General features: G+C 52.7%; 1 protein-coding gene across 1 annotated transcript in view; it reads left to right on the top strand.

The window, feature by feature from the left end:
- The window catches only part of WNK2 (WNK lysine deficient protein kinase 2), a 144,947-nt gene that overhangs the window by 9,691 nt on the left and 123,698 nt on the right, over positions 1-11,558 (top strand). The gene's annotated exons all lie outside the window — the stretch shown is intronic.

The following is an 11,558-nucleotide window of genomic DNA, read 5'->3' as shown; positions in this document are numbered from 1 at the left end:
GGTTTTTTTTTTTTTTTTTTTTTTTTTTTTCTTCTGATGTAAAGGCTCTGGGCATGCATTTTTCATAACCTTGCCCTCACGTTGGCTGTGTCCGCCCGGCCCTAGAGATTATATAAACGGTAACCCGAGCTGCCCCGGGCCAGCCTTGGAAGCCAGAGCAGTGCCTGTCAGAGTGGGTGTTCACAGGCCCTCCCTCGTTGGGGGTGGGGGCAGCTGTCCCGCACCGGCCATCCTGTGCGAGAGCCGCTGCTTGGGTGTAAGCTGACCCTGGCACCCTGTAAAGTCGGAGCACCTTCCGTGCCTGACACAGGGCCACCCGCTACGCTGCAGGCCGCCTGCTTTTTTGGCTCAGAAACCGGATGTGGTCGTTCTGTTCTCTGGGCCCCTGCATGAGTGGGAGCCCCACTAATTTTCGGGGTGTCGGCCCGTCCTTAGCCTTTCTCCCGAGACAAGGAGCTCCAGAGGCCACCCCTTCCTGCAGCCCCTTGGTTTTGCAGTGGACACGTGGGGTCTTTCTGGCAGGGCTGCTGGCGCCCTGGGGAGTCCTTCAGGAGGGACTGAGCTCTCCTCCGTCGTGGCTGTAGGTTCTGGGCCCTGCTGAGGGGTGGCCTCGGTGGTCTGCCGTCTTGGGGCCCTGGTGTGCCGAGGATGACGGGGAGTGAGCTGGGTGTCACTGCTGCATAAGAGGCCCGGGGTTTTCGAAATCTGAAAGGGAGGACCGGAGAGGGGGCAGGGGTGCCCGGGGTTTAGAGCGAGGCCTTGCTTCTTGACTTCCCACCTTCTCCCTGTCGCCGGGTGACCCTGTGTGTCACCGTGGGCACCTGCTGGTGCTCTGCCACGGCTGGCCTGCGCAGGGTGCTGGGCGGGAGCGGAGGTAGGCCTCAGCAGTGATGAGGCGCTGCGGGCGCACGTGACCCTCAGGAGCCTCTTACTCTGCATCTGGCTCCCTGAGCAGAGCACAGGCCTGGAGCCTGGCTGCTGTCCAGCCTGGACTCTGGGTGCTGGTGGGGAGGCCGGAGAGGGCTTCCCGCCCGTCTGGTGGTGGTTCTTGAACAGGGGGGTGCGGGCAGCCCCCGTTGGCCGACAGCTGTGCCAGTACTTCTCCCGGCAAGAGGGCAGCCTCTGGGGTCAGCTGCTTCTGCTGGGCAGGCCTGAGGGGGTTCTGCACCAGGTGACCTGGAGCAGCTGGACGGCCGTCGAGAACCTGCTGTTGTTTACCCCGTTTATTGTTGAGGACCCCCCAAGGTCACCATCGCCAACACAGACGGAGTTGGTGGGAGGGTAAGGGGGATTGTAGCATCACGGGAGGAAGCCACCAGCCCCGGTGAGCGCGTCCGTAGCAGAGGAGGTGAGCGTGGGGAACGGGGCGCACCAAGGGAGGGCAACAGGTGGCATGTTGGCTTTGTACCCGGGGAGGGAGTTTCCTAGTGCCTAACGGGGAGGTGTCCACCCTCTGCTGGTCCCCGGGATTGCCGGGTGTCAGGAGTGTCAGTGGAGGGGGGGGGTCACTGGGAGTGTTGCCTTCAGCATGGGGAGCTCCACAGGAGTCCTCCCACCCCCTGAGCCCCTTTCCTCAGCCCCCAGAAGTGCCTTGGCTGGCTGCTCTGGAATGCCCCCAGACCGCCTCTCTGAAGTCTGTTTCCCTCTCCTGCTTTCGGGAGGCTGGGGGCCTCTGCTCCTGCTGGCCTTTGCTAGAACTGCCACTCTTCTCCCAGGGTGCCCCGCCTGAGCTGGGGGAGGCCACACGTAAGACCTGGTGAGTCTGGCTCGGAGGATGTGAGCTCCCCACGACGTCCAATTGCTTTCCCTAAATTAGTGTTGCGAGAGCCTTGCGGTGATGTGTGTTTGTCTCACAGCAAAGGGCAGTAAGAGATGTCACCTCCTGAATTCCCCAGGTGATCAGAGCTGACGCTGAGCTGTGGGGGAAGCCATTTTACGGAATTACCTCCCTGTCTCCTTTCTCTTGAACGAACTTTCGTTCTGGCCCCAGAGCACGTTGAGACAGCAGCTGAGGAAGCGCACACGCACTCGTGACGGCTGCTCTCTCTCTGGCTCGTGTTCCCGCGTCCGCAGGCCCGTGCCCTGGCCAGCTCTGCTCCTGCACAGACCCTGTCCCAGGCTTCCCAGTGTCGGGGGCAGGTCTCGACCACTGACGCTGTCCTGGGTGGCGCAGGGCACCTTCTTACCTGCTGCCGCCTCTGAGCTGGTGTGTGTCCCTGAGCAGAGAATAATGCAGCCAGCCCAGATCTGGCTGGCATCTGGAAGTCTTGTTGGAGGCTGGAGGTGGCCATTCCTGAGTCACCTGTTCCTTTGGTGACTTTCTCAGAAGCTTGGAGAGAGCCTTTGCAACCCCCTCTGGGATGCCGCCCTGTCCTGTTTATGGCCCCATGCCTTCTGGGGAGATGGGGTTCTCCCTGCAGAAGGCTTTGGGGAGCTGCTCTTGTGGGGCTGGGCACTGCCTCCTGCAGGGGGTCAGGGTCTCTACCTGGAACCATGTTTCCTATGCTGGTGTCTAGATGCACACCCAGTGTGGGGATCATCCTGCCTCGTGGGGGTGCTGGGCCTTGACCCTCTGCTTGGAACACTGGCAGGGCCTTTCCGGGGCTGGGGGAGTCCTAAAGATCTACTTCGGCGGCCGAGCCCCGCCAGCTGGGGACAGGTTCCTACATCCCGCGGGTACTGACATGAAGTTGTCCTGCTGTTCTGCATTGCCCAGACATGGCTGGGCGCCCAAGGGGCAGGCCTGGGTTCCAGGCCAGGGACCACAAGACCAGATGACGTCTGACCGCCGGCACCCCCTTCCTGTGGTCGTGGGGTTGCTGCGTGTTCCTGACTTGCCTGCTGTAGCCAGACGTCTGTGCGCTGCTCACCTGCCTGGGCCCTGGGTGGCTCGTTACGTGTGGGTGTGCGGGTGCCCTGGTCTCCTTGCTGTCCTCTGAGGATACTGGGGGCTGCCTGGCATCACTGCGGCCCAGAGGCCTCTCCTGTGGCCCCGGCGCCCCACCTGTGCCAGGCACGGAGCTGCATACCTGGCCTGAGGTGCCCCACCGCCCCCCCACAGACAGGCCAGGGACCCAGCTTGTGGTGCTGACAGCTTCAGACCCATGGTCTTGTCTGCTTTCAGAGTGTCCACGAGCAGGGTGACGTGGGGCAGGGGAGGGAAATGGACACGTGGAGGGGACGGTGCTCGCTTGCTGGAATATGATGCGTAGGACCCAGTTTGGCTGGTGGTCACCCTGCGTTTTTATTTTTATCTTTGTGTCTTTATCGCTGAGTTTTGTCCGAGAGCTGAAATTTGAAATCAGTTGATGTCAAGGCAGAGCTTGCTTTTCCGAGCGGTGTTTCACGTGCGTTATGGCTCACGGTTCTGGTGAGAGGCCCAGGTAGATAGATGGGTCTCCTCCCCTTCCTTCCTGTGCAAAAATGCGATGCGGTGTGGGCGAGGCCGGCGTGCGCAGTGGTGACAGGTAAGCATCCTGAGCTGAGGGTCGCTGTTGTGGGCACGCTGAGTGCCCATGACTCGTTCCCGCTGCCCAGCATGTGTCTGTCAGGGCGTCCTCGGAGGTCCTGGACCTGGGGCACGGGGCCGAGCCTGACAAGGGCCTGATTGCCAAGGAACTTGGGCCCCAGAACGAGGACCCTGTTCTCATTCGTGGAGGGCTTGTGGGCATCTCCCCCGCTACCAGTGTGCTTTCAGGTCGTGGCTGCAGGCTTACTCAGGTGTACAAGCTTTGCGGGCAGGCTGTTAGCCAGAATGTGACGGCAAGAAAAAAAATTGTAAAGTGGGTAGGGAGCTGTTCCGGAGGGTTCCAGATGCCAGGTCCTAGGTGAGGGGTGCAGCGGGGCAGGCTGCTGCGTTTCGTTGGCTCACTTGGCATGGGTTTAGCGTGTGCCCTGGTTCCAGCCTGGGGGTACCGCAGTGAGCCGGACAGACCACATCAGGGTGTGAGAGTCAGGTCTTCACGGAGGAGGTGAGGGAGTGTGGGGAGAGGCCATCCTGCGGTCCTGGCTGGCCCTGTGCCTGCCACTCACCTTCCAGAATGGCTCAGACTTGCGGCCCTGTGCGTGGCCATAGGCCTCTCTTGGGGCCTGTGGCTTGGGCCAGCTCTAGGCTGAAGCTGGATGGTACCCAAGGTGATGACACGGAAGTCCAGATCACCTCTTTGAGGGAACAGCACTTGACCTGGTCTACAGAGGTTCAGGCGTCCTTGTGGCTGAGCGGCGACGTGGAAACTGCCTGTGGCACTGGGCAGGGTGTTTGGGAGCCTCACAGCCGGGCTGGACACCCTGCCCAGTGCACACAGACGCCCCAGACCAGGGGCCCTGCTGCGTTTGGACCCCGGGCCCACAAGTTTCCCAGTGGGGAGGCCTTGGGGACGACACCTGCCTTTGTGAGTCTTGGTTTACCTATCTGTGTAGTGGGCATGGTGCTAGCCGACCTCATGGGGTCTTGGGGACTATTGAGAAGTGTTTGGCCTCTAGCACAGAGCAGGCACCCAGCGTGAAGCTCCCCCTGCAAAACAAAAACAAAAACAAAAACAAAAACAAAAACAAAATCATTGTGAAGAGAGTGGCTGACAGGGGAGGAGCCTGGAGGCCTGCCTGTGGGCAGGGGCTGGTGTCCCTGGGTGGTGCAGGGCCTCCCAGGTGCGGGCCGGCAGGGGCCTGTGCTCAGTTTTAATTCCTGGCTGCCGCTGAGGCAGATAAGAAGGAGGTGTGAACATGGCAGCTGGAGTGCCTAAGAAGCAGGTTAGGATCTCCCTGTGGCCACAGAGGATGTAGGGGTTGTTTGGGTGGAGAGGCCCAGGAGGGTGGCTCAGGACGGGGAGGGCGGCCCGTCGGAGGTCAGCATCGTGACGGTTGGCTGCGGCTGTGCTCGCTTCGGAGTTTTCAAATCCAGTCCTGTTCCCTGGAGGCTGGGATTCCAAGATTTCCCAGAATACTCGCTCACTAACTCTAATTTATGTTGGCTTTCCTTAAACACGTGTCACCTTTTTTGGGAAAGGGATAATAGAAAGGGATGAAGACAGTGCGATGTTGGCAAAAGAACAGCTAGTTCAGTGGAACGGGACCGCGAGCCCAGAAACAGACCCAGATGAATGCAGGTAACTGACCTTTGACAAGGGAGCAGAGACAACCCTGGGGAGCAGAGACCCGCCTCTTCGACAGCTGGTGTTGGGGCAGTCGGATGTCCACATGCGAAGAAGTGAATGTGCATAGACCTTACTCCACAAAATTAGTTCAGAATGGGTCGGAGACCTAAATGCACCCTACAAAACTATAAAACTCCTGGAAGGTGACAGAGAGTCTGGACGAGCACGGGCTTGGCAAGGACTTATCTTACTTCATTTTATTTTAATTCCGGTGCAGGTAACACACAGTGTAATAACATTAGTTTCACGTGTGTGCTGTGGCGATTCAACATCTCGTACATCACCCAGTGCCCATCGCACTTGCCCTCCTTAATCCCCAAAACCTTCTTCCCCCCGGGCCCCGGCCCGCCTCCCCTCGGGTGGCCACCAGTTTGTTCTCTGTAGTTAAGACTCTGTTTCTTGGTTTGTCTCGCTTTTCCCCCCCTTTGCTTGTTTGTTTTGTTTCTTAAATTCCACACGTGTGTGAAATCATACGGTATTTGTCTTTCTCGGACTGACTTATTTTGCATAGCATAATACTCTCTGGCTCCATCTGTGCCATTGCAAATGGCAACATTTCATCCTGTTTATGGCCGAGTAATAGTCCATTGTGTATAAACCACTTCTTCCTTATTCATCGCTCGATTGGCACTTGGGTTCCTTCCATGTCTTGGCTACTGTAAATGTGTTGCTGTAAATGTGGGGTGCGTGTATCCCTTTGAATTAGTGTTCTTGTATTTTTGAATAAGTACCTACAAATGGAGTTGCTAGGTCGTGAGGTAGTTCAATTTTAACTTTTTGAGGAACCTCCACGTTGTTTTCCAGAGTGGCTGCACCGGTTTGCATTCCCTCCAGCGGTGCAAGAGGGTTCTCTTTTCTCCACATCCTTTCCAACACCTTTTTGTTTCCTGGGTTTTTGATTTTAGCCATTCTGACAGGTGTGAGGCAGTAGCTTATTGTGGTTTTCACTTGTGTTTCCCTGATGATGAGCGATGTTGAGATGATTTCATGTGTCTCTTAGCCATCTGGATGTCTTCTTTGGAGAAATAGCTGTTCCTGTTTTCTGCCCATTTGTAGTTGGGTTGTTTGTTTTTTGGGTGTTGGTTTGTGTAACTTCTTCACATATTTTGGATACTAACCCTTGATCCGATATGTCATTTGTAAATGTCTTCTCCCATTCAGTAGATTGCCTTTTAGATTTGTTGGTTTTCTTTGCTCTGCAGAAGCTTTTTGTTTTAATTTTAAAAATTTTAGTGTTTATTTTGAGAGAGACAGAGAGGCATAGAAGAGAGAGAATCCCAAGCAGGCTCCACGCTGCCAGCACAGAGCCGAATGTGGGACTCAAACTCACAAAACCTTGAGATCATGACCTGAGCCGAGATCAAGACTTGGACACTTAACTGACTGAGCCGCCTAGGTGTCCCAGAAGCCTTTTATTTTGATGTAGTCCCAATAGTTTATCTTTGCTTTTTTCCCCTTCTCTCCAGAGACAGGTCTAGGAAAAGGTTGCTATGGCTGATGTCAGAGAACTTCCTGCCTGTGCTCTCTTCTAGGATTTTTGTGTTTCCAGGTCTTACCTGTAGGTCTTTAATCCATTTTGAGTTTGTTTTTGTGTGTGGTGTAAGAAAGGATGCAGTTTCATTCTTTTGTGCATAGCTGTGCACTTTTCCCAACACCATTTTTTGAAGAACCTGTCCTTTTCCCATTGTATGTTCTTGTGTCCTTTATTGAAAGTTAGTTGACCACATAATTGTAGGCTTATTTCTGGGTTTTCTGTTCCGTTCCACTGATCTGCGTCTCTGTTTTTTGTGCCAGTACCATACTGTTTTGATCACTATGGTTTTGTAATATTTGGAACTGTGATACTTTGCTTTTCTTTTTCAGAATTGCTTTGGCTCTTTAAGGTCTTTTGTGGTTCCATACAAATTTTAGGATTGTTTCTTTAGCTCTGAAAAAAATGCTGGTGGTGTTTTGGTAGAGATTGAATTAAATGTGTAGATTGCTTTGGGTAATACAGACATTTTAACAATATTTGTTCTTCCAGTCCATAAGCACGGTACGTCTTTCCATTCCTTTTTTGTTCTTTATTATTTATTTTGAGAGAGAGCGTGTGTGAGAGAGTGGGTGCACGTGAGTGGGCGTGGGGCAGAGAGGGAGAGAGAGAATCCCAAGCAGGTCCACGTTCAGTGCCGAGCCCGACACTGGGCTTGATCCTATGACCATGAACTGAAGTTAAGCATCAGACGCTCAACCACCTGAGCCACGCGGACATCCTGTCTTTCCAGGTCTTTTTTTTTTTTTTTTTTAATGTTTTTATTTATTTTTGAGACCGAAAACATGAGCTTGGATGGGGCAGAAAGAGAGAGAGAGAACAGGAACTGAAGCAAGCTCAGTGCTGACAGCAGAGAGCCTGATGTGGGGCTTGAACTCATGAGCCGTTAGATCATGTCTTGAGCCGAAGTCGGACGCTTGATCAACAGAGCCACCTGGGCATCCTATTTTTCGAGTTCTTTGTGATGTCTTCGGTTTCCTTCATCAGTGTTCTATAGTTTTCAGAGGACAGGTCTTTCACCTCCTTGGTTAGGTTTATTCCTAGGCATCTTATTATTTTTGGTGCAATTGTAAATGGGATTGTTTTCTTAATTTCTCTCTTGCTACTTAGTGTATAGAAATGTATCCGATTTCTGTGTATTTATTTTGTATCCTGTGACTTCACTGAATTTGTTTATCAGTTCTAGTAGTTTTTTGGTGGAGTCTTTAGGAATTCTGTGTATAGTATCATGTCACCTGCAAACAGTGAAAGTTTTATTTCTTTCTTACCAGTTTGGATGCGTTTTGTTTCTTTTTCTTGCCTGATTGCTGAGGCTAGGACTTCCTGTGTTGAATAAAAGTGGTGAGAGTGGACATCCGTGTCTTGTTCCTGGCCTTAGAGGGAAGTGCTCCCTGTTTTAAGCCATTGAATATGTTAGCTGTGGGGTTTTGAAAGATATGTACATATGCATATACACACACATATATGCATATAAGTATATATATGTATATATACGTACACACACACGTATATATATAGTTAAGGCATGTTCCTTTTTTAAAAAAACTTTTTAAAATGTTTATTTAGTTTTGAGAGAGAGAGAGCATGAGCAGGGGAAGGGCAGAGAGAGGGAGACATAGAATCTGAAGTAGGTTCTGGGCTCTGAGCTATCAGCACAGATGTGGAGCTGGAACCCACGAACTGTGAGATTATGACCTGATGCTCAGTCAGATGCTCAATCTACTGAGCCACCCAGGTGCCCTGAGGTACGTTCCTTCTAAACCTACTTTGTTGAGGGTTTTATTTTAAATGTGTATTTATCTTTGAAAGAGAGAGCATGAGCATGGGATGGGCAGAGAGAGGGGGGGACAGAGGACCTGAAGCAGGCTCTGTGCTGACAGCAGTGAGCCTGACATGGGGTTCGAACCCATGAACTGTGAGATCATGACCTGAGCCCAAGTGGGACACTCAGCCACCTGAGCCACCCAGGCGCCCCTTGTTAGGAGTTTTTATCAAGAATGGATGCTGTACTTTGTCAGGTGCTTTTTCTACATCTGTTGAGACGATCATATGGTTCTTACCTTTTCTCTTATTGATGTGATGTATCACGTTCATTGTTTTGCAAATACCGAACCACTCTTGCAAACCAGGAATAAATTCCACTTGATCATGGTGCATGATTTTTTAAAATGTATTGTTGGATTTGGTTTGCTAGTATTTTGTGGTGGATTTTTGCATCTGTGTCCATCAGGGATATTGGCCTGTAGTTCTCTTGTTTTGTTGTGTCTTTTTTTTTTTTCTTACATTTTATTTTTTTTTATTTTTCAGAGAGAGAGAGGGGGAGACAGAGCACAAGTGGGGCCGGGGGGGGGGGGAGAGAGAGAGAGAGAGATAGAATCCGAAGCAGGCTCCAGGCTCTGAGCTGTCAGCACAGAGCCCGACGTGGGGCTCAAACTCACAACCCATGAGATCATGACCCTGAGCTGAAGCCGGATGTTTGAGCCACCCAGGCGCCCCTTTTGTTGTGTCTTTATCTGGTTTTGGTATCAAGGCGATACTCTTGGCAGTGACATTTTAAATACAAAGCAAGGGCACAATCTATGAAAAAAAATCTTAACATACCAAGAATCCCTAAAACTCAACAATTAGAGAACAAACAACCTGACTAAAACGGGCCACAGACACCTCCCCATAGGAGACGCACACACCGCGAAGAAGCATGCTCCACATCACTCGTCACCAAGAAAATGCAAATTAAAACTAGATTCCACTGCACATCTAGAAGGGCCGAAATCCAGAGCACTGAACAACATGTGCTGGCGGGGGCGCACAGCTGCGGGAGCGCCCAGTCACAGCTGCAGGGAACGCAGAGCGGGGAAGCCTGGGAAGGCTGCTGCTTACAAACCTGAACACGCTCTTCCCATTCGATCCGCCGAGCGAACCCGAGGTGTTGACCTGAACAAGCTAAAAACTGATATCTACACAAAACCTGCACGCCATGTCTGCAGCGGCTTTACCAAAAACTTGGAAGCATCCAAGATGTCCTTCAGCGGGGGATGGACAGATACCCTGTGTCCCTCCAGACAAGGGGATATTACTCAGTGCTGGAAAGAAATGAGTTATGAAGTCATGAAAAGGCAGAAACGAATCTTAAACGCGTATTACTGAGTGAAAGAAGCCAGTTCGAGAAGGCTCCATACTGTGTGATTCCAACTGTGAGTTCCGGAAAAAGGCACAGTTGTGGAGCCAGTAAAGAGTTGGTGGTTCCTGGGGGTTGGGTGGGGGCTGAATGGGGGCAGCACAGGGCAATTGGAGGCCATGTCACCACTCTGTGTGATCCTGTGACGAGTGTCCTAATACATTTGTCCAGACCACAGAACGTAACCGCCAGGAATGAACCCTGACACGGGAACTATAGACTCTAGTTAATAATGTATCCATCCTGCCGCATCAGTTACAGTCAAGTGCCCCGTGCAGCTAATAAGAGGAGGCTGAGTGGGGGTCGTAAGGGAGTAGGTGAGAATTCTGTACTTTTTGCTAAATCTTTCTGTAAACCTAGAACCTCTCTAAGAAATAGTCTGTCAGTTTAAAAAAGCCCCGGTTACAGCCACGTTAAAGCAGCTTGCAGATATGGAACACCCCGCTCTGAATTCCGGTGATGTGCCTGTTCTCCCTGGGCTCTCGTTCCCACACGTACGTGCACTCTACAACTGCAGTGGCATTCACAGGGGTGTCCCAGGTTTTAAAATCTTTTTGTTTCTAAAGGGTCTTTTAGGAGCACCTGGGTGGCTCAGTTGATTGAGTGTCTGCCTCTTGATTTCGGCTGAGGTCATGATCCCAGGGTCATGGGATTGAGCCCCCATCGGGAGTTATCAGCACAGAACCTGCTTGGGATTCTCTCTCTCCCCCCACCCTTGCCCCCCCAATAGATAAATATATAAATAATCCTTTAATGCTGTCTTTTCAAGGAGAGGCTATGTTTCAGGGTTCATTACTGTTTTTGTTTGCTGTTCTAGAAAGTTCTCAGCCATGCTGGCCGTGTGGGGGAAGCCGGGCTGGACCGAGTGTTCTAGGCCCCAGAGAGGTAGCTCTGGGTTATGGGCTCCCTCAGTGTCTGTCCCGGGGTGTTGGTGCTGGGAGGGCCCAGACATGTGGTCCCTGTCATGCCTGCCTCCCCATGAGCTGGGCATATTTCCCACAGGGTTCGGGAGGGAGATCTCTCCACAGTGGCTCCAGAAATGAAGATGTCATGGTATGAGTCCCGCACAGACCCTTGGGCAGAGGAGCTGCTGGGGCTGAGTGGGGTACTGGGCGAGGCTTGGTACTTCGGGCCCCAGTGTTCTCCAGAAGGCTGCCTTGGCTGGGGTTGTCCTCTGCAGAGAGATCTGAGCGTGGCTGTCAGCTGGCCGCATGCAGAGAGTGGGCGGGAAGGACTTTTTTGGACTCCTAGACCACCTGTGAGCTCATTGGGTCTTTGGAACCACCTAAAGAGATTTGGGGACTCTGCTTTTGCAGACGAGGAGGCTTGGGGTGGGGAGGGGGTAGCTCACACAGTGAGGCAGTGCCTGGTGGCATGGCCTAGGTTTCTTCCCTGATGGGGAGTGCTGGGTCAGGCAGGCATTGCTGTTGCAGTACTTCTCAGGGCCTTTAAAACGCCCATGGTGTCGTGAAGCTCTCAAGGGGGTGTAGGAGGCCTTTCCTTTTCCTTTTCCTCTCCTCTCCTCTCCTCTCCTCTCCTCTCCTCTCCTCTCCTCTCCTCTCCTCTCCTCTCCTCTCCCTTCCCCTCCCCTCCCCTCCCCTCCCCTCCCCTTCCCTCTCCTTTCCTTTTTCCTCCTCCTCCTCCTCCTCCTCCTCTCCTCTCCTCTCCTCTCCTCTCCTCTCCTCTCCTCTCCTCT

Source organism: Herpailurus yagouaroundi, unplaced genomic scaffold, assembly GCF_014898765.1.
Source record: "Herpailurus yagouaroundi ecotype Mexico unplaced genomic scaffold, PumYag 199, whole genome shotgun sequence".
NCBI classification, from domain to species: domain Eukaryota; kingdom Metazoa; phylum Chordata; class Mammalia; order Carnivora; family Felidae; genus Herpailurus; species Herpailurus yagouaroundi.
This window is presented reverse-complemented; position numbering and strand designations above follow the sequence as displayed.